Raw genomic sequence first — 27,363 nt, 5'->3', positions numbered from 1 at the left:
GTCATGACTCCTGCCTGCCTGGCTGGTTGCCCCCATGGGTGCATGTCGCAGTGGCCTGTTGACCAGCGCGGCAACTCCAGCTTACATAGTCATTTTCAGCCCCCCTTCCTTTTCACCGTCTGAGTCCAGTCTCGACTGTAACCCACCTTTGGCCGTTCCTTTTATCCTTTTTTATAGGCTCTCAAAATAGCTGCAATCTTACTTATTGCTTTCTGATATTAGTCCTGTTTTTGGAAACAGGTGTGGCACATACTTATATTTAAGAGTGTGAAACCCAGATTTAAATTTTCCATGCTCGACATTTAACCTACACATAGACTGCGAGACGTTGTCGGATCCTCATGCAATTGTCATTTTACATATTATTAATACACTATATGCTTTTATTACAACTTTTAAGATTTGTTTCCCTCTGTGTTAAACTGAAACAGCTCACTTAAAAGGCAAATGTTTTTTAAAATCTTTACAAATGTTTGGCAAAAAAAATAGTTGTCTCTATTTAATATTTCATAATTCCAATAACAGTATTTTGTGAGAGTTAGGTAGTATGGTACAAAACCAACTAAATCAATGAAAGTAAATAAATAAATAAAATTAAATAAGATGAATAAAAACTAAACTAAAATGAAATAAAAATAAATCAATGAATACATCAATAAATAAGTCAAATCGAAACTGAAATTGCTTTCTTTAATTCATGAACAGAACTGTTTTACCCTTTGTGAAAGTTTGTAGATAATGAACACTATTGAAGTTGAATTAATTTTTTAATGTAATTCTTACCTAATACCTTTTATCAGTAATCATATTTCATTTGTTTTCAATCATATGCATTTTTCTCAGTATTGGGAAATATTTCCTAGCTGTTTTAATCCTGTTTTTGGTTCTGTAATATTATGTATTCTTTCTTGTAGTTTTTATGATTTCACTTTATATGTTTATTTTCTGATGCACACACACACACACACGCACACACACACACACACACACACACACACACACACACACACACACACACACACACACACACACACACACACACACACACACACACACACACACACACACAGTGCAATAAATTGAAGTCATTTTGATGAAAAAATGAGTGGCAGTGTGATTTGGGACGGCTTGGAGAGGCCAGCAGTGATGTCATTAACCAGCACCCTGGATGATAAGGCAGTCCCTGTCATTGAATAAATAAATAAATTAAAATCCAATCTTATGTATTCTTTTCACCTCCTTTCAGACCCCCGCAATCCCAAATCCTAACCCCTCATCCCTACCCCCTACCGCCACCTCCGCCTCCCCCGAACACACACATCACAAACACACTCCTTCGCTGCTGATGCAGTCCACCATCGCTGCTCCCTTCCCCCGCGTGTCCACCGGCATATCAGGAAAAAAAATGAATGCAGCTTTGCAATAAATAATGCATTTTACTAATACGCATTCAGGTGAAGTCAGTCTTTGGCCCCATCTCCTGCACATTCAGGGAGAAGAGAAGTGTAGAATCCATGGAGGGAATGCTCTTCCTCCTGAACTGAAAGCAGTGACGGCTTGATAATAGGCTAAAACAACGAGCACGGGAGTGGAAGAGTGAGGGAGGAGAGAGGGACTAAGAGAGAATGAGAGAGAGGGAACAGAGGAAGAAGGAGGGGGGGGGTGTAGAGAGGGAGAGAGTGGCAAGCATATTATAACTCATCCATGTGGATCACCCTAGTAGATTGGGAGCAATCCCTTGTTGAAATTGTCTTCTAAACACTTAGAGAGAAGGAGACTGCACGGAGCAGCCAGCCCATCTCAGTGTGCCTGTGTGTGTGTTCTCACACTGCCTGCTATCCCAGCCAAGGTAGAGAGACTTCTGACAGACCGCTTGCATGTGTGTGTGTATTTCACTCGGCTCACGTGCGTCAGTGTGTGTGCGTGTGTGTGTGTGTGTGCGTGCGTGCGTCTTGCGAGCCAGCAACCTAGTAAGCGTGTGCGTGTGTTTGAGCAAGGAGGAGAGAGAGAGAGAGAGAGAAGAAGAAGTGTGAGTGTGTGTGTGTGTGTGTGTGTGTGTGTGTGTGTGTGTGTGTGTGTGTGTGTGTGTAACGAAGAGGGGGTATTATGCACCCTGGATGTTGCCTCGTGCTTTAAACAGCTGCCTACAAGCCCAGGTAGTGCACGCTGGCTTCTAAATAAGCAGCACATTCACCGTCCCCTTCAGGACAGGAGGCTCGGCTGCAGAGTGTGAAATCAGACTAATACAGTGGCGTAGGGCTGAGCAGGAGCAGGAAGCAGCTCCTGCATGACTTACTTAGACTGGAGGTTTAGAGGACAAGAGCCAGCACAGACAAGAGAAAAAGGAGGAAATTGGACGTCAGACAGAGAGGGGGAGACAAAAAGACAGTAAGGTCAGTAATTCCTTTTTTTAATTTCTGCTGTTTTTGTCAGTCTACAGTACTTTGAGTACAGTTAGTGTGGAGCCTGGACTGAAGCTGAGGCTGTGACTGTTGTGCTCTGCTGGAGAAAGTATTGATTCTTTCTAAGTTTGTGGGAAGTGTGCTCGTTTTTGATCCTGCAAGGTGAGAGTAGATGGAAACACTGGATGCGGGGGGGCTTGGCTTAGAGCAGCCCAACTGTGTGTGTGTGTGTGTGTGTGTGTGTGTGTGTGTGTGTGTATGTGTGTGTGTATGTGTGTGAGAGAGAAAGATAGAGGGTGTATTGTGAGGGTGTATAGTGTTGTTGTGTTTACATAACTTTATGCATAGTTGTATAGATTTTGTATGCAGTGCAGCCTGTGTGTGTGTGTGTGTGTGTGTGTGTGTGTGTGTGTGTGTGTGTGTGTGTGTGTGTGTGTGTGTGTGTGTGTGTGTGTGTGTGTGTGTGTGTGTTTTAGAGAAGGGGTTGACTGTGCATTCAGGGCAGGGGGGAATTACCCCCCAGTAGCACTGGAGTGGAGCAGATAACTGATAGCAGACTGTAAATGAAAGGTGTCGCGTCAGAACAAAAAAAAAGAATGAAAATCACTTTTTATCCTCGGTGTTGCATGAATGTCGGGAAGAGAAGACACCAATGGCGGTGATTGCTACAGACGCACCTAACAGTCACTGTGTCATGTGGTGACATATTACCCAATGAGAGGGTCAGTGCATACAGGTACAAAAAGAACATGTGACCATATTTCCAAACACACAAGATGGTCTCCACATTTTGATTGCAAGACGTTGTGTTCACACCACTGACAGTTTAATTTTTGACATTTTCTAAGATGGCATACAAATCTTTTCAACAAAAACTTTAACTTTAACTTTTCTTTTCTGATAATTCTTTAAGATATGTATATTTGGTTTATGAATACATACTATTAAAAGGGGTTTTGTGGAAAAAAGCTAAGAGTTTAGCCACACACAAGCACATGAAAAGTGGAAAAGCCAGGACTACCAAATTGTCAGCAATACTAAAGACATCAACACAAAAATTTCAGCCATCCATCACAGCTGTCAGCCCGTTTCTGTGGCGACAGTGATTTATTCTACGACTGAAATCCATTTCGACTCTCTCTCTCTCCCTCTCTCCCTCCCTCTCTCTCTCTCTCTCACCAACTCACTCACTTACTCAGTGACGACACTCACTAACACACATAAACCCAAATACCGTGCAAAGCAACTCTCCCTGTGTTAATAAGTGTTGATTTTTTTTTCATTCGCAATTACTCGGAGTTGACAAGTGCGAGAGTTGACTGAATTATCTGCCCTCTCACGGAGCTGACATGACTCTGGGGCAGGTGTTCAAAAAACATATCAAATATGTTTTACTGTGGTGAGTGTGAACTTTAACACAGTTTATCTTTGCACTTTCAGAGTAATATTAACCTGGATTGTTTGGCTGTGTGAGTGCAAACGATCAGGAGAGTCGCTGTGTTTAACAGGCATTTAAAGCACCTATTTTATGGGGGCATATTCATAATAATTACATATTTAATCTACTCTCATTGGTTTCAAAATACACATCCCAATACAACTCAATACAATTCACTAGAACCCTGGACTTCAGCTCTCAAAATGACTCTAAAGTTAAATTAACAACTCTCAAAACTGTCAAAAAGTTGAACATTTTAACTTTCTTACAGGACATATTTATTGCAAGGCTGTCGTATCAGTCTGCATAAGATCTTGTTTATTGGATTTGTACATACAGCTAAAGAAAATGTGGATTTTACATGTTTTCACATCAATTAAAAATTATAAAATGAAGGGTGTATCACAGACAGTGTTTGAAACACATTGTGCCAAAAACGAGCCGTCCAGCCCTCTGCTTCATGAGATTATCTGCCAAATTGAGATTACATTTTGTTTAAAATATATATAATATATATATATAATATAATATATTTTTAAAATACATAATTATCACTGGGTGTCTTGTTATCATCTGTGATACAGTAAACAATATCCATACGTGAAGGCTGGCATGCTGTGATGATCCACATTGTAAACTCTATAAATCCCACACAGGAAGTTGTAGGTATTACAAGCCTATACAACACACACTAGTTTTGACATGTGTGTTAGCCACACAGTGTTTTAACTACTGTTGTGTGCACGACACAAGCAGAATAAATGTAGAAACATAAATAAAATCTGATATGTGTGATATATGATTGATGGACTGACAGCATGTGTGCCTCCACATGCCGTGTATTTGTGTGTTGGTGGAGATGAGGAGCAAAACAATTGCTTGGTACAGCTCCGGTTTGCTCCCCTCCTTCATTCCTCTCTTGGTTCATTTCCTCTCTTTTCTCACAGCTTTTCAGGCATATTTTTCATATGTCAGATGATAACTCAGGTCCTACACCGTGCAGGAAGATTTATCAGTTAACACACTATCCTCTGTCTGCCAACAAGCACACCCAGTGCCCTAAAGCCTTGGCCCGGGCCCCAAGACTGCACCCCAGGATTGGGGGGGTGTGTGTGTGTGTGTGTGTGTGTGTGGGTGTGGGTGTGTGTGTGTGTGTGTGTGTGTCTGCGTGTCCACTTGTATGCGCGTGCAGTCACGTGACTGTGTGCCTGCTGTACTGTGCTGTTGTGTTGGCTGATGGGTATTTGTGCCCATGATGATGCCAGGTTTTGCAGATGTTTATGGTCAGGAGCTGTCTGCTCCTAATACAGTATGTTTGTCTGTTTGCGCAGCTATCTCAGATGTTTATCTGAGCCGACCTGTGTGTATCTGGAGTCGGGTGGAGCAGGAGGGGGGCTCTGCTGTGTGCTCTCCTCTGGTCTGGCCTGTGTACGTCTGGAAGGGCGAGGCGAGCGATGACGTTGAGGCTGGCCAAAGAGGTCACTCGGGCTCTGTGAGAGCCAGTACTCTAAACAAGCCTTGCTGGAATGCTTCACATAACATAACAGCATAACATAGCATAACATAACATAACATAACATACCTGGCTGAGTAAACTGCATATCCTGAATATTGATTATGATACATCACCAGCATATGAAATTCATTGTAGTCTCTCTTTTTGGTGAATCACATTAAGATGAAATGAAGATGAGATAAAGCAAGTGGAAATTCTAATACATGCTTTTTTTTTAAAGGTTATTTTTTCTTAGCACGTCTATTATTTCAGTCATGTCCGAGGCCTGTGTGGCTGAAGCTGTCATTGCTTCTGCATAGCATCTGAACTCTGGCTAAGGTTCTGGGCCTTGCCATGGTAATGTGCCACACATAGCTCTGCTCCTAAAATCCTGGATTAATGCCAGCTTTAAGAGTTTACGAGTGGTCAGCCATTCAAACACGCTCTGGATTGACCGGGATACCTAGGTTGCCTGTTATCTCCTACAGGGTTTTACAGCACATCAGTCAGTGGAGGAGAATGTTAGCGCCATCGCTGCTTGTGTTTCTCAGCCATTAAACAACCTGACCTTGGCAATAGCTTTGCTTATTTGTCAACCTGTACTGGCATAGTATCCTTATTGGAATCTCATCTTTATATAGATTTTTTAAAAATATATTTCTTCTTAAAACTTTTTCATGCATGTAATTTTATGTAATACAAAAATACTGTATTGTTGGGGGGGGGGGGGGTTTCAATCCATTGGCATTTAATCAAATTTTTATTAAAACGCATGCATATCTTATGTAATAGTGTGAATTACAAGTGGAAGCAAAACCAAGACAATATCCCACTTGTAATTGACTTGTCAACAATATAATGTTTAATATTATATTCTGAGGAATAGTAACTTTATAAAATAACAAAAATAAGATGATTTCCCTTTAGTTGGTATGGACTAATCTTAAATTCTTGTTACTTATTTCACTGTTTATATAACTATGTGTATTTACAGATATTTATTTTGCATTGATACGAGCAACATATGTAAGCACTCTTTCTTTCTTTCTTTCACATCCTGACTCCAGGTGGTTTCTCTTCAGACAATATTTACGGACATTAAACATCCTTTTCCCTTCTTAAAAGTGTGAAGATATTGTACAGTGCTTAACAACAGACCAAAACAAGATATTTGAGATAAGTCATTAAATTCATTAGTTGTCAGGCTTTTGTTAGCATAGTAAGGTAGTAACTGCAAATGAGTCAAACTCCTCCATTGGCTGTTCACAAAAAGGGGCATCCTGCTCTCCTCCTATACGATGTCCATCTCACTAATGTCAGTGTTGTAGAGCAGGTTTGGATGCTGCCCGCAAGTATTTACTGACGGTGTTTACTACCGTTGTAAAGAGCTACATCTAATGCCTGCCACTACTGCTCTTGAAACAATTCTTCTGTCAGATGTTGGGATGTTTTCCGACTACAACAGATGCATTTGTTAGTCTGATAATTATGGTTAATACTTTGATGGTTGGATTTCCTGAGACAGAGTCTAATGGGGATTGTGAAAAATCGTACAGCCTCCAGAAGTTTTCTAATCACATCAAGCAGATAGAGATGCTGATGCCTCCAAGGGTTTGGTTTAATTACATTAATGTCCCTGAAATTCAGAAATTCCCCCTGACGTCCTTGTTGCCTCATTTGCTGTTGTTTCCATATTTGTTTGCATGTTAGGCTCGGGGTTCTTTGGCCTTAAATCTCTAATAAACATTGGACAGAAACACAATGTAATCGTGTTAGCCTGTCTTGCACAATGTATGCAGTAAATACTTATGGTCATTCCGCATCTTATTACAGCTTATTATTGCAGTCATGTGCATAATCACTTTATGCTTTTCTCATGTGTGAGTAATTTTTTGCACACTCATTTGTAAGCCTGACCAAAAATTGTGCTTTGTCAGCCACGCGGTTTTATCCAGTGCGTCACCCATCACCCATGCTTACAGGAGGAAATCTTATTGTTTATCAGGATGTTTTCTAGGATAGAAATAAGAGCACCGTTTGACCTTCACAAGCAAAATGCTTATCTCTGGTACAGTATCTTATCATAATTAGCTCCTGATATATGGCACGTAACATAATTTTTAATAGTGCGATTGTACATAAATATAATTTGGTTACATATTGAAAAGAAGCTAAACAGTATGCTGTAGTGAACAGCGTGAGCAGGGTGGTTCGTTCTGTTGTTTGGTTGTAAAAACTGCGCTTCTGAATTTTTCAAAGGAGAATTTCTCATTATGATGTACGGGCTCAGAGTAGATCGGAGCAGCACGATGTGTTTCACAGTGTGTTGTGTGTAAGAGTAATGATGGTGGGGTTTGCTGCTATGTTGATTCCATCTTGGCTGTTCTGCAATAATTCAGGAGAGAAGGAGGGGCGGGATGGTGGGGAGGCACCATTTTGCTCCTCCAATCCCCCTTCGCCGCCATCGGAATATAATCCGCTGTCTCCTGACCTTCAAATCATGCAGCGATGCAGTCATTTCAATTGGTCCGGCCGCCATTAGCGCGAAATGTCCTCTAGCCACTCTCCTTCTGCACATGGAAGATTTCCTTTCACCCAGCATGGTTTCCCGTCTTCTACTTTGCTCCTTCTCTCCATCTCGCATTCTCTCCACCATGCCCCCTGAAGCCCGGCTGCAGCAAAGGAGGGTGGGAACCTCTTGCACTAAGGAAATGAGCCTCCACAGGAGATGTTGTTGGTCAAAAGACGGGATGAAAAACATTCACTCCATTAGACTCTCGGATGTGTTTGTGTTGCACTTTGTACTGTTGGAAAAAGACGTTCCAGTATATTGTGAATAGATACTTGGTTTTACAACGGCTGTCATTTTAAAATACCTAATAGCATGTATGAGCTTTCCAAATCAACATGTTTTCATCGAGCAGCATATTAACAATACAATGCAGCAGAATGTATTTTAAATATAAGGCATTTTGTGCAGGTATTTTGCTATAGGTAATAAATAGTTTGTGGGATTTTGAAGATAATGGTAATTAGTACAAGGAATAAATACTGAATCATACCCAGTAATATTTATTCATTTTTATCTTTGATTTTTGAGCTTAGAAACAGCAAATGCAGCTTCACGTTGTTATGGACCAACCCTTTGTGGTCACGGAGTTCACTGGAGCATGCCCTGGGTAATTCCCTTGGCCAAGTGCATTACATCCAGGGAGCAGCCGTGGGCCTCCTTATCATACCGAATAGAGGATAGACGATATACTGACAGGGGCATAGAAATCACATGCCAAAGCGCAGCATGTGTTATGTTGCTAGTAGACGGATAGATCAATTATTGAAAAAGGACATATTTGATATGATCTGAATATTAAAAATATATCAGAGGGCAAACAACATCCATGGCTGTCTTCAGATCTGTGCTGAGAGATGTGTGTCAAATCTCCAGAGAGACGCGTTATTCAGAAAGGGTCAAGGGGCTCTCTGGATATTTGATAAGACGTGAGTTTTTTTTCCCTATATTTTTGTTGTTCATTTATAAAAAAAAGTAGTGTAGAAATGTCAGCAGTACTGTTTTTAAATTATTTGTATTGCCAGTATGCCTAATACATTATTATTCCATAACTACAGATAAATATCCTATGACCTAGAATTCATCTAATGATAAAACATCATTACACAAACAGATATCTCAGCATTTGCGTCCAAAAGATTTAGTCTTCTTGGTTGTGCTCGCCCTGTCACTACTTATTATGTTTCTGGGACAAGGAAAACTGGAAATGTCTTCTTCTATATACGCGTCCTGACTCTCTGACTGTGCGAGCGCTGACCCAGGTGCAGTTGGTGTAACGGTGAGGTTTGTTCACATATATATCTCTTGTATCACCTGGTCGTAAACAAGTCATCGTCTGAAACCTTCCCTGAAGTCTATTTCTCCATACTGGTTGTTATTACATACGGTGTATGTGTTTATGATTAATGACCCCACGGGGGTGTATTCATAATGCTATGACCTCTAGGTAAAATTGAAATGCATACACTGGATGTAGAGCATTCTGATATTATTGCCCAATATACTTAGCAACCATTACATTTGTTGGCAATGGTGAAAATTAAACGGAGGGCTATGAGGTTTCAAATCAACAAGGCCACTCTAAGAAATGGACGTATTGGAATAGCATTAAGTTGATTAGACTGAGAAATGAATATTGTTTACAGTGGAGCAGTGTTAAACACTCTTGTTTCTCCCGGCTATAGGAGTGCATTGACAGTCGGTCAGCATCAATTAAATCTGTTGATCTGTATATCCTGAGAGGCTGGACTTGTTGTCTTCTAATAAAGCCAGTCTGTGGCAGCAGAATGTTTCATTTCCTCTTGGAGATTGCCCTCAGTAATGCACCGTGCTTATCATAGTCCTGGAGGAGGACTGCACAAAGACAACGCTCTGATGCTTTATACCCAGATCAACCTGAGGCCAATGCTTACAGCACTTCTAAGCAGCAGTTGGACCCATTTAGTTGCGCTGGAACACGATCATTTAGACTCAGAAGACCTCTTACTTTTTAAATCAGGGCAATTGTGTGGTTTATATGGTATGATCTTATTAGTCATGTTTAAAATATAGGTTTTTTTAAATTTATGTCTTTTTTTTTAAGAAAACGCATTGTATTTTCAAAATATTATGAGTCGCTCCATGTGTCTGTTTGTGCATGTGAAAATGAAAAATGGGGTCTGGGAAGGACGGGGTTGTGAGGGGGCCAAGCTGTCCCTGGCCATTCATCCTCTCCGGCCCCCCTGTCTAATTAATGGGCGACGTTCATACACGTTATTGCACCAGAGGGTCTGTCACTCATTAATCATGTGACCTTCTTTGGCACAGTTAATGACCTTGGAGGAGTAGATCAGCTGGAGATGGCTGAAGCTCTGGAATTAAATTGTTTCTAGAAGTGGTCATGGTCACATCAGGCACGTTCACAACCACTCCGCTCAGGCTCTCTCCTGTTACACCTCAGCCTGTGTCTCACCCGTTGGTCCTTCCAGGCTCAGCCACAGGGATGGGCAGGGGAATTTCAGACACTGGAGCTCCGGATTAGAGTAGGCAGGGGATGGAACCAATGTTGAACTCAAGTCATTCAGTTATAACTTTATTGGCTGATTTCCTGCATGACCACTGCCCGTCACTCTGGAAATCACTCACAAAAGAACTAACTCGTGCCAACTTTCGAAAATATAAACTTCAACTCTCATCAAAATCCTGTGTTGCAGCTCAATATTCAATTAAATTCTTCCTGGGCATTTTCATGCTTTAATGTAAAATAACATTTCATACAGCAGCTAGTAGAGTAAAAAGACCCTGTTTCAAGGTTTAACAGTCTTTCTTTTGACTCGCATACTTTTCCAAATGTTTTTAGATTTGGAACCACTGAGTTTTGTTTATGCACTACATTTCATGTCACTGTTACTTATGTAGCTTAGAGCATGCATTATTATTCAATAAATGAATGAGTATACAACACAAAATCAGTTAGAGGATTATTTAGTTTATCTAAATAAATTGTCAAATAGTAGACTGTATAATCTCAAACGGTTCATGTAAAAGAAAGGCTGGCACAAGTTTTTAATCAGGACTTGAAAGCTGATGCTATGGTGGCTTTCTTAATTTCCTCAGGCAAGAAAGGAGCCATTATAGAGAAATCAAAGTCAACCTAGGGATCTGGATGTTGGAACCACCAGGGCAGAAGTAATAGCTTATCTGTTTTGTATTTCTTGGCTTTAGCTTTTTGTGTTCACTGTAGTCTAAATAAGTGTAAATACTATAAATGTGCCATGGATTCAAGTCAAGCCACCATATCATAAAAGCATCCATTACTGTGTCCCAATTCAATCAAACATTTTGAATTATATACTCAGCAAGAAACCCTATAGTTTGTTCATTTTTATGTTCATCCATTCTTAGTTTTTCAAAACGACTCAGAGTTCCAGGAGAGATAAAGTAGAGTGTCATCTGCATAGCGGTGAATACAGATGTTTTCTCAGAGAATTGTATATGCCCCATTGGAAATCAATGGGCTAGAGACCCAACCCTGGGGTGCTTCACAGTTTATATAGCCAAGAAGATTTAGAGTAATTTAACTTCAACACGAGACAGAATTGTTAACAAGAAATATCCTTAGGCTTTACAATGTGTGTAAAATATGGTACAACTTCCATTTCATTTTAATTTTGATAAATATATTCAATTTATAAGATCCAAAAACTGAACTATTACAAAAAAGGGAAAAAAAATAGTTTGACTATCAATATCAGGAGAATATTTTTTATCGTTTTTTCCTGAAGAAAAGGCACATTAGGGATGCATTAGGGAGTTTAAATGTTTTAATTATTTTGTATATAGCCACCATATTCATAATTAACAATTTAGAGAAAAGAAAATTAACAGTGTGTCCACAATTTAAATGATGATGATATTATGGCTGCAACCTCTTTTTTTTTTTTTTTTTTTTACAATCGCAGCATTAAAATGTTAGCTTTCTTCTCAGTGACATTGGAATGGAGGGATTTTGTTTATCCCCGCCTTTGTTTATTTAACATTTTGCTCAGCAGGGGAGTTTCAGATAGATTGTTTTCAAGACAGTCCCTGCAGACAGCGAGCAAACACTCTACCTCTTCATCAAACAGAACAATCTTCAACTTTCCCCTTCTGCAGTGTGCAAGGAAATGTGACTGAGAGGAACATCATAATAGAATATGATTGAAAATGATCGTCATAATTTTTCTGTCTGAGTCTGTCACAATATGCAAGTACTTTTTTAGAGGATTTATTTAGAACAATGTGTAAGTCTACCCTTACACAGAAAAAAAATGATGGATGAAAACATTTCATTTTTCATCTTGCAGCTTTGCAACTTTTGCTATTAATGAATTCACTTGTATGATGGATTCTAGATTATTTTTTTCTTCACTAAGAATGGCATTGGTAGACATTTGGGCTCATGGAATTCAACCTGATATGCAGAGACGAAGCAAAAACAAATCTTTTTTCAGCTGCAAAGTGAGTTCACCCCGTATGAATTGAGTTCTGAGCTGAGCTCATTCCACATTTGTGACTGCTCTTTGTGCAAATGTGAGCCAGATGAGTTTTAATGGTAGCATGGTAGCATTTTCTTTTTCATTTGAAAAAATATATATTTTGACAAAAAGATTTGAAAATCCATCGTCATAAATGACATGCAGACAGTAATGGACCTTTGCAACGGAACTCATTAAAACTTGCATCAAATCCAACGTGCACACATACTGTATGTAGACTGTGCCATTATCCTCTTACCCTCCGTCTCTCTCATTGCTGCCTCCCTTCTCTCTTTCCACCATCTTTCTCCCTGTTGCAAGTGCAGGCTTGATTAATATTTCCACTGTTCCGTAACCATGGCAATAAGGTCACTGCATATGATACTTAATTGAATCTTCACGGTGCTTTTGTGTGCATCTCCTGTGTCCGGACAATAAAAATCTTCCCCTGATGACTCCAACCCCCTTCCTTTTACTCCACTCCCCTCCATCTTTCTTTTCATTTTGTGCCCCATGAATTTATTCATTTGTTTCCTCTGCTACCTCTTTCTTGTACTCCCTTTCTTTCCTGGCCTCTCTCTGACCTAATCTTCCTTGTCCTGTCATGGCGTTTTACTCTTTTTTTCTCAAACATTGTTCCCTTTGCATGTCTTGTCCTTCAGCAAGAAGCAAAACAATGGGGTTTTTTATAGTGTAGGGCAAAATTCCGTTTGTTTTTGTCTTTTCTTTGCACCCTGCTACTGGTACAGCTTACTGCTCTTTAATGCCAGAGTAATGAACAGTATTCAGGTCCTATTTCTTTGGCCTTTTTCGCACCTCCTTTTCTCCCTATGCAGCATTTGCATACTCAAATCAGTCTCTGGCACAAACGTTAAATTGATTTCAAATGACACTGATGACTCAAGTGGTGAAACAAGAAGTCTGGCACCAGCAAACCATTGGGACACAAAGTGAGCCGCTGGCACCGCGTGCTCTCTGGGCAGGTGTTCTGATGAATGCCTAACTAATTGGGGTCCCCTAAGATGCAGACATAAGTGGAGATATGTCCCCTCTTCACGCAGCACATGGACCGACACACAAACACATGCTGACGGAGTCTTTGTTCATGCAAGTATGGAGTCTAATCCATGACAAGAGGGAATACGGGTTCATGGGGAGAAAACATGAGTGGATAAAGAGTGGAGGGGTGAAGAAGAGGCACTGGTCTGTTAGCTATGGCTTTTCAAAATGGCAGGATGGACACAGAAACAACTTACATGCTCTGCCCTGATTTAGCTGTGATACATTTTCATTTTTGCAAGAGGGATCAGTCTTTTCTTCCTTGCAGAATGGAGTGAATGATATGCTTCCATTAACTTGAACAATCCAAACAAGTACATCATTAAAAGGTAAAGTTATACAGTAAATAACATATTGTTCAAAGTAAAAAAAAGATTCCGGCAATAATCTGGAGTCGATCATTAGACTCAAATAAACGAAAAAAGAGGATGGAAAAAAATGTACACATCAGATTTGACATGTGCACCATAAAATAACCATTAGCAGTTACCTACAATCTGAAGTGACAGTCTATCAATAATGTCACTCTGAAAATGGGACAGGTTTGTTGCTGTCTTTAAATCACCGGAGACTCCATATATCAGAAAAGCGTGCAGGTATAGGAAATGCATTACGGCTTGATGTTAATGGGGTGTGTTGAGAGCAGTGGGACACATAGGGGCACAGGGGGACATCGCTCACCTCTCAGTGGGTCACGGGCTTGAGACACCTGCCTGCTCTGAGGCTTAGTCCTGCAAACGGCGTCTGCTGTGGTCAAATTCTGTTTTAATATTAATTGTTTCATTTTAGACTGACAACACAAATTTGTGTTTTATTAAGACTTTTATTGGTGTCTGTCAAAAATAGTTCCATGAATTTTTGATGAAGTATCATGTTTTATTATTACAAATCATATAGTGATTAATTATCCCAAATGCTTGGTTCCCGTATAACCTTGAAGATTACACAAAGCAAACTGTGTCCCTTTCAATGATATGCAAACACGCATGCAAACAAGCACAGGCGACTGCACTTGACGACGCATGCACACTGACTTCCATTCACCAACCAATCTCCTCATCCCTAATGGGGCATTTGTGTTCAATCAAACTTTGTGTTGCATATGAATGGACCTATTAATGAATGGGACATGTGCGCGGCGTCTGCCTGCTTTGAAAGCTGACGGCTGAAGCCTCTTTTCTACTGGCATGTTTAATATGGGAGCACGTGGAGGCCATAGTGTGCCCATCTGCTCCTCACACACGCCCCTCAGCCACCCCAGTTCTACCATGTGCTGGTGTAACAGGCAGGCATTGTAGCAACAAGTGTCTCCACATTACCACGCTTGCCAGCTCCCCTCACTTGGCAGCAGGCCTACTAAGCTGCCCGCCCCCCTTATGAGGAAAAAGACTTGATTGTGCCAGGGGAGAGAGCTTAGGGGGTTGACCGGGAAGAGCGGCGAGGAGGGGGGCTTGATTTACATACTGCAGCTTAGGCGACACTCATCTGATTTTAAATGGCACCAGAGCAATTAGGGATCATTAGTCCCTTTGTTTTCTGTCATGGCACAGTGGAGCAGTGGAAGCATCTGCGGCGCGGTGCCACCTGTGGGGGCTGCATGTGGGAATGTCAGCAATATACTGGGTCTGTCTCCCACCCTGCCTCCCCGTTCACGTCTCCCACTGCCACTGACACAGCCTTGCTCTGTGTGTAAACAAACACTCAGCACCAGCCTGGCACGGCAAGGGAAGCCACTTTGGCAACGACCCAGTGCTGAAGTATGCAGCTGATGACGCTGCAGGCACAGGAGGCACCGGCTGTTGATCCCTATTATCCTGATCATGGCAACAATTTATTTCATATTATATAATTTTAAAATTGGCAACTAAAATTGGCAAAAAATAAATTTGGGGGAAAACACATTTAACAGTGTTACAGTCTAAATTTTAGCCGTTATGTTAGTCGTATAGCTATACATTATGATAGTGGCTGGTCTGTAAGTCCAGTTTAGTAAATATCTAAATATCTTAATGCAAACATGCACCAACATTTAAGACAAGTGATGATTATGCTTCTCGACACAGATGCAGCAGTCATCTCTATTGTAGATTGCCCTCTGTACACGGACTCAACACTTATCCAACCGGGGAAGAGTGTTAAAGAAATAATATGAAATACTTGAAAATCATCTCCCTGAATATAATAGCATCCTAAAGAGCGGATGTGATCAAGCAGCTATCTTTAATAAGATATAACACAGAGCATAACATTGCCTCAAGGTCACTCACACAGCTGCAATGAGGGCTGGGATGTATTTTTCAATATGTTTATGCCTGTATTTTCCATTACTCATACATGGTAGTCTGCAGTGTGTTAAGCACCCCTGCTACTGTGAAAAGACATCAAAGGCAGCGAAAAGACAGGTATGGAATGCAAATGTTCACTTGTCCATTTTTGCGGCTGTAAGACCCTCCTCAGTTGGTATAGAAAAACACTTACTGCTAATGTAAATAGCAAGGCGGCATAAATCAGGGGCCACGCGCAGCCCCGGAGAATATTGTGTAATAGTTATTGCGAAATGAAGTGGCATTGGGATCAATATCCCACTATATCTCACTCTGGCGTAATGGTGCAGGGGGAAGCTGGAGGCCAAGGGAGACCGGTCCCTACACCCACCATGGGCCTATAAATCTGCCTGACCTGCGGCCCGCTTATTAAAGTGCATAGACAATCGGCAGCAGCCATCCGAAAATACAAGCTTACTTACTGACCTGGAGTCAGTGCAATGGAGGCATTTACCTTGTCTGAGGGCAGGGGTTAAAGGCTGATTGAGGCTATGGCATTATCACACTACAGAGAAACAGGGAAGTGTTGGTTTTAGCTCGGCATTGATTGTATTAATATAATTTGAAATGAAGTTTGAATGTCAGCACTGCAAGGAATACTACTTCTGTTTCTGTTACAGTAAACCAAGTACAACCAGTATGTTGTGTGTAGGTTTATTTAATTCTATCGAATACATTTTTCTGTCTGTCTTCGATTTATAGTAGCTGTAGACAACAACTTTCATTCTGCCAGTGTGAAGCGAGCAATTATGCCATCTAAACTTATGTCCTATGCACCAAAATGAAACATTTGAGTGTTGTTCATTGGGGAATCTACAGTGCCGCCAGTAATTATTTCCTGATAAATGGAAAGAGAAAGGAAATTATTTTCAAGGTCTTGATTGATTCCCAGGTTGATACTTGCCCTCTTAAAAATTGTCTTTCTGACTTCAAGCTTGAATTTTCTTTTGACCACAGCCGTGAATAAGTGGGGTTTGCTTTTGACACTGCATGGTGATTAGCTCGGTGTGATTGTGTGTGTCGTCTGCTGAGTATTGGCAGTTTGAGTCTTGAGGATATGCATCATCCTCACACATCACACATGTTACAAATGCTGTTTTTGAAACAGTTTGTGTTTGAGTGGGCCATTGTTCGGTAGTGTCTAACAGTGGACAGTGTACACTACACTATATTAGCCTGGCGAGAAGGGTCAGAGATTATTTTATTTGCTCCGAGTTTTTAGAGAAACATTGACTTATAGTCAGAGAAGGAGGCTCAAGATATTGGATTGAGTGGAGAGCATTGTCTGGAAACTCCTTTCTTCTTTGATCGACATGAGAATGCCATGAATGTATGTGAGAGTAGAAAAGTTAGATTTACACACATAAATCTTTCTTTTTTGAGAAAGCAAAATGTTTCGTTGGCTTGTAATTGTTTTCTGCAAAGGACGTCTGTGCAGTGTCCTTCTCTTACCCCCAGGTTGTAATATAACTTCATAACACACAGCACAAAGCCTGGAGACAGAAATGAGTGGAAAAATAACCATACACTATAATGATAATGACTGTCCATGGTTTACCAGTTTATTCAGGTTTTATCCATTCATACATAAGAGGTTGATGCAATCTTAGTGCAGCCTTGGGGCAGATATTATTGGTCAGTCAGAAGGATGTTACAAAAGGTTATGAATAGTGATTGTAATAACTTACATGAACAGTGAGGCCTGTGGTTTACTTTTATTTTCTTAGAGACACATTTTGACAAATTGAAGGTTTCGGACAATGATGCATTTCTCTTCTGTTTTGCAGGATTGTGAAGGAAGCTTTCCTCTTCTTCACAGTTGGTAAGTGTTTCCTTGGAACTTTTTTTTTCTCATTGTAGTTTCACCGCATGTATGAGACGTTAGAAGAAAAGACTTGCTTTGAGGAAAGTTTTACAGATTTAATCTCCAATAAAACTCTTGTGATCTTGACTGGACAAAAGTATCTGCTGAAGGGCTTTAAATAATAAGAAAGGGTGTGCAGAGAGTCTATGCTGGTAGATCGATTACATCCATGCACCCCATTCTTCAGTATTGTTGTAAAAAATATAAATATATATATATAGTCAAGATTCTTTCTGGTAACATTTTTGGAATAATCCTTGTCTGGACTCTGAACAAATTACAGCCTGAAACACATTATGTCCAATTTCATTTTTACATTAATGCTTCTAACTAATTATCACATATCACTGTGTAAGAATATTTTCTCATGTAAATTATTTTGTCAAAATGTGAGTAGTAAGTGAGTCATAAAAAAGAGGAAATTCATTTTCTTTTCCTTTTTTTAATGGACAGAAAATGAACAAGCCCTACTTAAAATAAATAAATTAACAAACAAATAAATATTCACTAATACTTGTCTGAGGTGGCTCAGGTGAAAAAAGACAATCACACAATCAAATGTTTGCTATTGACAAAGTATAATAATAAAGTAAAAAAACATTCCAAACATAACAATAGCTATTTATTAACACATTCATTAATACTTTCTCAACACAGCAGAAGCATGACATTACAAATGTTGAAAGGTTTCCACCTGTAGCAGTCCAAAAGCCAACTCAATGCTAACTCATTGCTTTTTATTAAGCTTTATTATGTGATGCTGTTTTTACAGCATTTGTAACAAATAAAAAGTTTTATTATTTTAATTTGTAAAGTAGTTAACATCTAAGTCACTTCTAAAATAATAATAATCAGGTACAAAAAAATCAAAGTAAGCAAGGAGCTTGGCCTCAGAATCTTTGGGTTGATGATGATGATTGATCAATTTCTTATATCTCACTGATATCCAGCATTTTACATTGGGGCATAGACTGTACCTTGATGGTTCTAAGACAAACAATTGTATAAACACAATATAACAGACAATTCAAGCTGTTCTTGCATTTTTTTTTATATTCAGCACGAAATACTAATCAGCCACAGTGAAATTATGCTTTACTTTGTTTAAATTCAATAATCTACTCGGGTGCAATTTTGCAGCTGTGAAGAGCAATTACGTTATTTCATGTACATGAGAATCTGTTTGATTTCTCACAAAGGCTCGGTGGTGCTTAGGCGCACATGAATCTGGATAATGAGTCATTTCTCACGTATGATTACTGTTCGTCAGAGAATGTAACCCATCTCGAGCCTTCTCACACACAAACACATGCATTGGACACCTCTCTTCAGCCTGTCACTACCCTGACCTTGAACCTGGGGGGGGGGGGGGCAGTTCAGATGCCAAAGATGAGGATGGTCGTATTGTGTGTACTGGGGGCAGAGAATGATTTTTAGAGTGGAACCCAAAGAGAGCATGAGGGTCAGAATAGACCTGGACCAGACCGGACTGCACTACAAAGCTTTCTGTGGTGATACTTTTAACAATATTTGACGCGCGGAAATCACATGTAAATGTGTAGCACAGACTGACCTTTGCCCTCAGCGTGTGAGGATCTGTGACCAGTGCCTGACCCGTAATCCTCTCCTAAATGGTTTGACAATAGAGAGACGTATTGATCTGGTCAGCCGTATGGCAAAAGGGTCAAGATCCTGACACACACACGCCCCGAGTCTGCTTTGTGTCTGCAGGTAGAGGGGCGTCATCATTACTGGGGCTCCCTTTGTCTCTCCACCACCTGTAGTCATGTGCTACAGTGTGAGCGGATCAGGCTTCTTTTGACTACTGTAACACAGGCTTCATACATCTGTCCACTTGCTATGACAGGTTAATCAGGATTACGTTGAGGCTATATGTAAGAAAATTTGAAAAAGAATACTTAACATATTAGAGGTTGTATGACAGGCTCAGGAAATAACATTGTCTTCTTTTTAAGAGGGCACAAATTGCTTGAAGTAAAGCTTCAGTAAAGCCCCCCCCCCCCCCGCACACACACACACACACACTCCAACAAAAAAAAAAAAATATCTGTCTGCATGCTCCCTGTCAGAGCCCCCAGCTTTCCCCACTGCATCTGGGCGGCTGCTCTCCTCTGGGCTCTCCCAAAGAGGGCTGGCCAGCTCCCACATCTGGCCAGACAGAAGAACAGAGAAAACACAGGGAAATTCTCCTGCCGACCACTAGTTCTCCCTCTTGAATACTGAAACCTTCTCTCGCGCTCTTCCTCTCCCTCTCTCCCTCTCTCTCCCACATTTGGATTCTTTTGGAGTGACCGGTGATAGAGCAACATCTGGAAGGAGCAGCAGTTTTCTTTCCATGTGTTTTTTCGGGGAGATCTAGGCCCCCGATAATCCGCCTCCCTCCTCATTAAAGGAGCTGAATAAACACAGGCCTCTTCCAGTTGTTCCTATGAATTTCCTCACCAGGCGTCAGGAGACCCGAGCAGGGGCTACTGGATCAAAGCAGCCGGCAGCCCCATGTGTGCAGAGAGTGAGAGTGCGTTCCGGGGCTGGGCCCATTACCTTTCTCCCTGGGAGCCTTGGAGGCTCCTAGGTCACTGGTTGTCAGCTCTTTGGCCCGAGCTCAGCACAGGAGGAGGAGGCGAAAGAAAGGGAAGGAAAGGAAAGGAGAAAAGAAAAGTTGACCAGGGAAGACCCACATGTAGCATAGAGATGAAAAGTAAATGGAAACAGACTTGCTGTTACATGGAACAGACATGTTGCGACAGTCTTTAGCTCTACATGTTTGACTTGAATGACCTCACATACGACTCCTTTGTTTAGTGGTTGTTAGGATAGCTTTTACACAAGTGTTATTGTTGTAAAACAGAAGTGACCACGTATAGCTATCTACTGTATATTATACAGTGAGATTTAATATTGCAGTGAATTTAATCTGATGTGGAAAACTGTGTAAACTAAATGTGTTTCAGCGCCTGGGTGAGAGTCTAATCGCTGGTATGGTTGCAATATTGTCAACAGAGCAAGCACATTGTCCAGGTTTATGTGTGTGCCACTCTAATGCGCTGACCCCGGTTTGACATTCATTTTCTAATTCCCTGCACTTCCTGGCAATCAACTTAGAGGGGCAGTGGTTCGCTGGAAAAGTTTGCAGTCGAGGCAATTAAAGGCAGGAATCCAAGCAGCAGCAGCAGCAGCAGCAGCAGCATAATCAACAGAGGCAGAAGAGGATGATGCCCTGTGCTGTAATTGTTATTCACTTACTCAGAAAGATGATCAAATTTATTAAATCGCATCCCTCGCGCACTAAAGAAAAAAAATTACCAATATTAAATGGTCAATGTAATCAATTTACCTGGCTCCTAGCTGCATGATGGGTGCAGATGTGGTTGGAAATGAACATAATGTTTGGTTGTGTGTGTGTGTGTGTGTGTGTGTGTGTGTGTGTGTGTGTGTGTGTGTGTGTGTGTGTGTGTGTGTGTGTGTGTGTGTGTGTGTGTGTGTGTGTGTGTGTGTGTGTGTGTGTGTGTGTGTGTGTGTGTGTGTGTGTGCGCGCGCACAAATGGCCCTGTGGTCGTCATCAGGCTCCCATCAGCCCCTCCATTAGTTACTGAGCTGTGGGTCTGTGCTGGAGACTACCTGCCCTGAATACAGATTAGGAGAGGAGAGTCTGGGCAGCAGGCACAATGAAGACAAACACACATGCACACATACACACTCACAACATATTATCTATTTTGACACACAGCAACATATTTTGACACACACATTCATAATCAGAGTAATTGCATTCTACACACCTATGGGACTGAGAAGTTGCATCACACGCATTTGGAATAAAAAAAAAAAATCATTAAAAACATTTTAGTGTATTTTCGCTGGCTGATAAAAGCGTCCGTGTCTGAATGCCGCCGATCACTGGACACTGACACACCAGCGCCTGTGGAGAGCACTTCATCTGGTGCCTGCAGATCATAGCTTACACATTCTGAAATAACGTCACACACAGCAGAGTACACACACTGGCAGTCCAGCACAAAGGCAAATATGGTTGCACACTTCTCGTCTCCTTCTGGAGCCAGGGACTCACGTGCTTGTGACAGGAAATCTGCAGGCAGTCATTACACCGAGCCGAGCAAACACGCAGCTGCCACGCTCACTGATGATGTTTTCTCATGTGCCGCTGCTATGTCGGAGCCATATACTGTAGGCACGCTGGATGTGTGTACAGACGCACAAATACAGCTTGAGAATATAGTGATAAAATTTGTATGGGAGAATAGCCATGGGATGCTGTGAAATAAAACCCTGTCAACACCAGGGTTTTACAAGGGTGAAATCTTTTTAGATTTCTCTTTCACCAAGAAAACTGTTGTCTCAAAACAATTCATTTTAATTTTGTTCGTTTTTTTGTCATTTATGCGCTTTTGTTAACACATGAAATCTGCAGATGAGCGTAGCTTTAAAACATCAACATTTTCAGAAAAATATTTAAAATATGTACAAACCTAAGAGGAGAGGACAGTGTTCTTAAGATGTTCTCTCCTGTGTAGTGAGGACAGAGCGCGGAACGTGAGAAAAGTGGAAATCTCATCAGTGATGATTATTATAGTATAATCAGAGATGTCAAAAAAAAAGAAAAGAATTGGTACGTGTCCAGGTTGAGTTCAAGGCCAAGGACCGGGGCACTGTCTTAGAGTTCAAGCAGGTGCTGTTGGGCACGAGGGTTTGGGGGTGGGGGGCGCGTGTGATGGCTTCTGTGTGTCCCTCTGGCGGTGCAATGGGACCCTTGGGAGACCTGGGTCAGGAGGTCTCCCTACAGCCTCCCTACATTACTGTGCCATTTAAAGCCACCCAGCATCTATTTCCTCCAATAAAAACTAATAACCTTTTCTGTCGGAAATCACGGCAGCTCTTGAGTGCTGGAGCAGAGGCCTGGCTGGATGGCCTGTAATTGCAGTCCAGAAGTCCCCCTGTAGTTTATTTTTTGCAGTGTTTTGGATTTGATTTTTTCCCCCCCAGTCCTCCTGGTCCCCTGCACTTTGCGGCTGATTGCCTGCACAGCTCGCCCCACACCCAGTAATCAGACAGGAGCTGGAGAGGGGGCAAAACAGCAACTCAAGGACCTTTTATAATTGGGAGGGATTTTGGAGGGCAGTTGGACTTTACATTTGGTTGTGATGGTGACTGTGCTGTCTGACTAACAGAGGTGGCAAAGCCCCCATTACAGTCAAGTATAGTCCATTGTGAGCCAACTATGAATATAGTCTGCTTGTATTTCTTTTCTGTTGCCGTTCATATGTTGTTCGGAGTGTCGTGGCATACATTTGGAGACCAGCTAAAGAAATCCATCCACCGCACCTACAAGGAAGAGATTCATAGAAGTCTTCCCTGGGCTTGAATGTAATGTCAGAATGTTACTAGATAAACTGTACTAATATTGAGAGTCATAGAACAAGAAACCACTTTTATTTATTTTCTTATGTGTTGTGGTGATTTATTGCTGCAGGGCCTCTGTTTACAAGCAAATTGTAATGAATGAGGCTTTGTTACTCAGGACATACGCTTCAATATACACTTAAATTTTGAGATGTTGTTGCTGGAAATTTAAATGTTCCTTCTCTCTGAAACATTTAGTTATTTTCAACATTACAATGATTTTAAAAGAGGTTATGTAGAAAACTGAAAGTGATAATATCTAATAAGACTGTGGAGATATATTTCCATCACAAACACCTTTAGATTTAAAAAAGAATTTACCTTTGCAACTGCCAGCAATTATATCTGGACCCGGAAAAATCTTTCAGACCTTTTTTAAACAGCGACTCTGCTAAAATTATGGCACAATTATTAAACAATTTAAAACACCCGACAGTGTTAGCTATCTCTGTGATAACAGTGGTTATGCCCGGGAGCTTAGAGCCTCAGCTTGTCCAGGACTACAAAAGGTCTGGAGTGTAGCCATAAGGAAACTGCAGGGTGAAATGAATTGTATGTCGTGTGAGTCTCCTTTTTTGGATAATTATAGTTTGGTTTATTCAAATTAGCTGCTCTAAATAACAAATTATGGTTTGCATTCACATAATTTATTTACATATACAGTATATACTATTATATATAAATAAATAAATGCACCCTGCTTCTTTTTTCCTCTTCATTTTTCTTCACTGTTTATCTCAGCTGGTGGAAATAGGAATTCAATGTTAATACGCCGAAACCCCCTCTCCAGATCAATCTACAAACCAGCAAGATTAACAATTTCCCTCGACATACGTCATAGATACAGAGATGATTCAAGTGAAACAAGCATGCTTTCAAACTGTGGGAGCTCATCAACCGGACATGTCCAATGCACTGCACCGATACAAAGACAGCGCACCCCCCCTGCCACAGTGAGCCACTGCCCCCGGGGCGTAGAGGCCGCAGCCTAATCTTGCTCTCTGACAGTACAAAACACATATCTAAGGTCCAACAGCACAGACACAATTGTTTGTTTTTCCACAATGGACGGCAATGGGTGGGCATATCCTTTCGGTGAAGGAGGACAGCTCCGCTCTTTCTATGTTCCTGTTTCCCTCTGATGTTTTAAACTCTGCTTCCTCTTAAAAACTCAGACCTTGATATGTTTGTTTTACACATTGGTCTATTCGATGAACCACTTAAAATGTGTTTGTAAAAGTAACATAATATAACAGCATTTGGATATTTTCCACTTAAAGGGGCATTTAGGAATTTTGGGGAAAGCCTGATCTTCTAATTCCCTGCACTTCCTGGCAATCAATTTAGAGGGGCAGTGGTTCGCAGCCTCAGGGATGGGAGACCGACGCGATAAACCACGAGGCCAAAACCCATTTGCTAGCACGTCCCTTAACGTGTCAGGGGTGATGTTTACAAACACACTGTGGTGTGGTGCGGTCCGCACCATTTTTTTTGTCAGCACGGCGCTCACACAGCACCAACAGCTAGTGGAGGTGAGGAAATATATGCTGATTTGGACAAAAAGTGTATTGGATTAAAAACGCTTACGTGTATGTGTGTGTGTGTGTGTGTGTGTGCATGCGTGCGTGCGTGCATCACTTTGGGTTATGCAAAATGAAAGCAAAATTATACAAATAGTGACTAAATCCAAACAAGCAGTGTAATTTTTGTGCGGTGTCTAATGGTGACTGATGGTAGATTAGGTCAGATGAGAGAGTTGTGTCGCTAGACATCTCAGTCAAGGTCCTGCCAATTGTAAGGCAATGAACTTTGTTTGAAATGTCGGGAAAATCAGTTGGTCAGTAATATACCGTAATAGTCATGGAGCCTTTATGTCTAATCAAATATAGTACCGTGTGCATACTGTTGCTTGTGGCCTGTGTAAGCACTGCTCCTTCCACGAATGTGCTCGTGCATGTTCTTGTTAATGTGTACTGTATATGAGCGAGTGAGCAGTGTAATGTGTTTTGCACTTGAAGCCCAATTCTAGCGTTGCCATTTTCAGTATATTCATATTAAAACAATTTAGCTCCTGTACTACTTGCTTGTTTAGCCCCCTTTAAAGACTAGGCAGTCTGTCCTGGCCTGCAGTTTGCGTCCCCACAAGAGATGAGGCTAACACACAAAGTGCTTAAGGGAGAAAAAAAAACAACAATAAGTGAGATTTCCCAAGCTGTTTCCCAACCTGTCCAGAAACACAACGTGAAATGACAATACTGCCTCGACACACATTTAAAAAAAAATTATGTTTTCCACCTAAATAAACGGGATGAGTGAAAGTTAGACTTAATCACGAATAGAGGAAGAAATCTGCTCATGCAAAAAATGACCTCACATTTAGGAGCTATTCACTCCTCATATTGGTTTAAGTGTGCTGTGTAATGGTAGTACAGTATAATAAAGCCTTGCTTGATTTTCTACTCATCATCTAGTGATTGTAATCACATACTGTATGCCAGAGGCTTTGGTGCATGTATTCTTAAAGGTGTGATTTGTTGATTGTGTAAAATTCGAGATTAGAAAGTTTTAATATGATTCAAAATTTGTTAGAAACTGACCTCAGTATTTCCATAAAAACAGACAGGAAACTAAAATTGTCAATACAGTAGTGCATGGCTGGTGTTCAGAAGTCAAAGCATGTACAAGTAATACATCTTTAAGCTTTGATATGTTGATTGATGCAATACATACAGAAATCGACTACATTTTGCAGTATTTAAAAAGTAAAAAGGGGCTTTATAGTTGCTCATGAATTGACATTTTCCGGTTGCCCTTTTTTCTGTTCTTTTCATGTGTTCCTGTTTTTGTGTTTCAGAGAATTACTGTATGTTTGTGTGCACACTTCCTTAATTGCATTAAGAGGATGACGCACTTTCTTACTCTGTTTAAGCTCACTTTAATTGCCTCTGAATGGTGCACGAGGGAAGCAGGGACTGACGGCACTATGTGGACATGCAATTAGCTATCTTTCATAAGACGCTCCGGGGAAAAAGAGAGGGCTCCAATTCATAAAGGAATTTTTGCACACAAGGCAACAAATTCTATTTTGTGTCACTGCTGTGGTGGCATCTTGATGGAATGGCATTTCATTCATTAAAGGAATCAGACATTCAGGCTAAGCACGAGAGAGAGAGATCCAGTCAAAGAGACAGAAGAGTCCCTGTGATAACAGGGGAGAAAAGGCGCAGTGGTAGCAGGAGACGCCAAGATATAGGTGAGGTGCAAATAAAAAATGAGTAGAGAAAGATGGGACGAGTTAGCGAGATAAGAGAAGGAGTGAGGAAAGAGTGATCGAGGTAAATCGCACTGAGGGAGATATGTGCGCCTTCAGTCGGGAAAGAATGCACCACTGATGGCTCAATGACAGAAACGGACTGAGCTGTAGTTTGTAATTATATAAACATTCATTTTACATATTCCATCCAGCCTGACATATCAAGTGGAATATGAGGGATGTGCCAAAACTTTTTAAAGCATACGTGTTAAATACTCCCTATGTTGGTTCTGTTCAATTGGAAGTTAAATCCGAGGAGAAGTAACATGACCCCTTTGTTTTATCCTTACGTAAACTCTCCATATGCCTTCACTGATCATTGTTATGGGTGTGCTGTTCATAAAAAGGCTAAACTATATATAAATATAAATTTCTTTATATAATTTTATGTATGTCTGTAGATGTAGATTGATAATAACATTGCAAGTAGCTCTTAAAACGTGATATTAGTTTATGATCCTTCATTCTAGATTGGAACAGGCTGCACATGCATTTTTCATGTGTATAAATGTATAAATGTAAGGCATTAAGTAAATGACGTCATGCATTAGGTTAATGGAATTGTTGTGACATGTATCAGAAGCTTTTTTCATACCGTAAAATGCAAAAGGTAGCTCGAACAGCACTACCGATGCTCTTTATCTCCTCCAACTGCCCCTCCTTTCCTGTCTCCCTTTCCCTTGCACTAATTTTTGTATGCTTTCCCCCCCTTTTCATTTTCTAAGCCCCCCACCACCGTTCCACCCCTGACACCCCCTTCCCCCATCTCGGACAATCTCTCTCGGTCTCTTGCTGTCTCTCTCACGTTCTTCCTCCCTCCGTCTTTTCTCATCCCGACTCGATTCTCCCTATCCCTCCCTCTTCTCTTCTTCATTTAATAGTGGACCTCAGAGTGGTTGCCATGTCGACCAGCGAGCATATTACTATGGCAACCAGTCTGAGCGAGACGAGGCTGCTGATTAGG

General features: G+C 41.0%; 1 protein-coding gene across 1 annotated transcript in view; it reads left to right on the top strand.

The window, feature by feature from the left end:
* zfhx3b (zinc finger homeobox 3b) overlaps nt 1-27,363 on the top strand; it is a 320,474-nt gene that overhangs the window by 117,405 nt on the left and 175,706 nt on the right. Inside the window, exon 6 of the mRNA XM_047331745.1 lies at nt 17,571-17,605. The gene's annotated coding sequence lies outside the window, so the exon portion shown is untranslated. The remainder of the gene's footprint in view (nt 1-17,570; nt 17,606-27,363) is intronic.

This window comes from Scophthalmus maximus, chromosome 4 (genome assembly GCF_022379125.1).
Source record: "Scophthalmus maximus strain ysfricsl-2021 chromosome 4, ASM2237912v1, whole genome shotgun sequence".
Lineage (NCBI taxonomy): Eukaryota > Metazoa > Chordata > Actinopteri > Pleuronectiformes > Scophthalmidae > Scophthalmus > Scophthalmus maximus.
The sequence above is the reverse complement of the archived record's forward strand: the minus strand, read 5'-3'. Positions and strand labels throughout refer to the sequence as shown.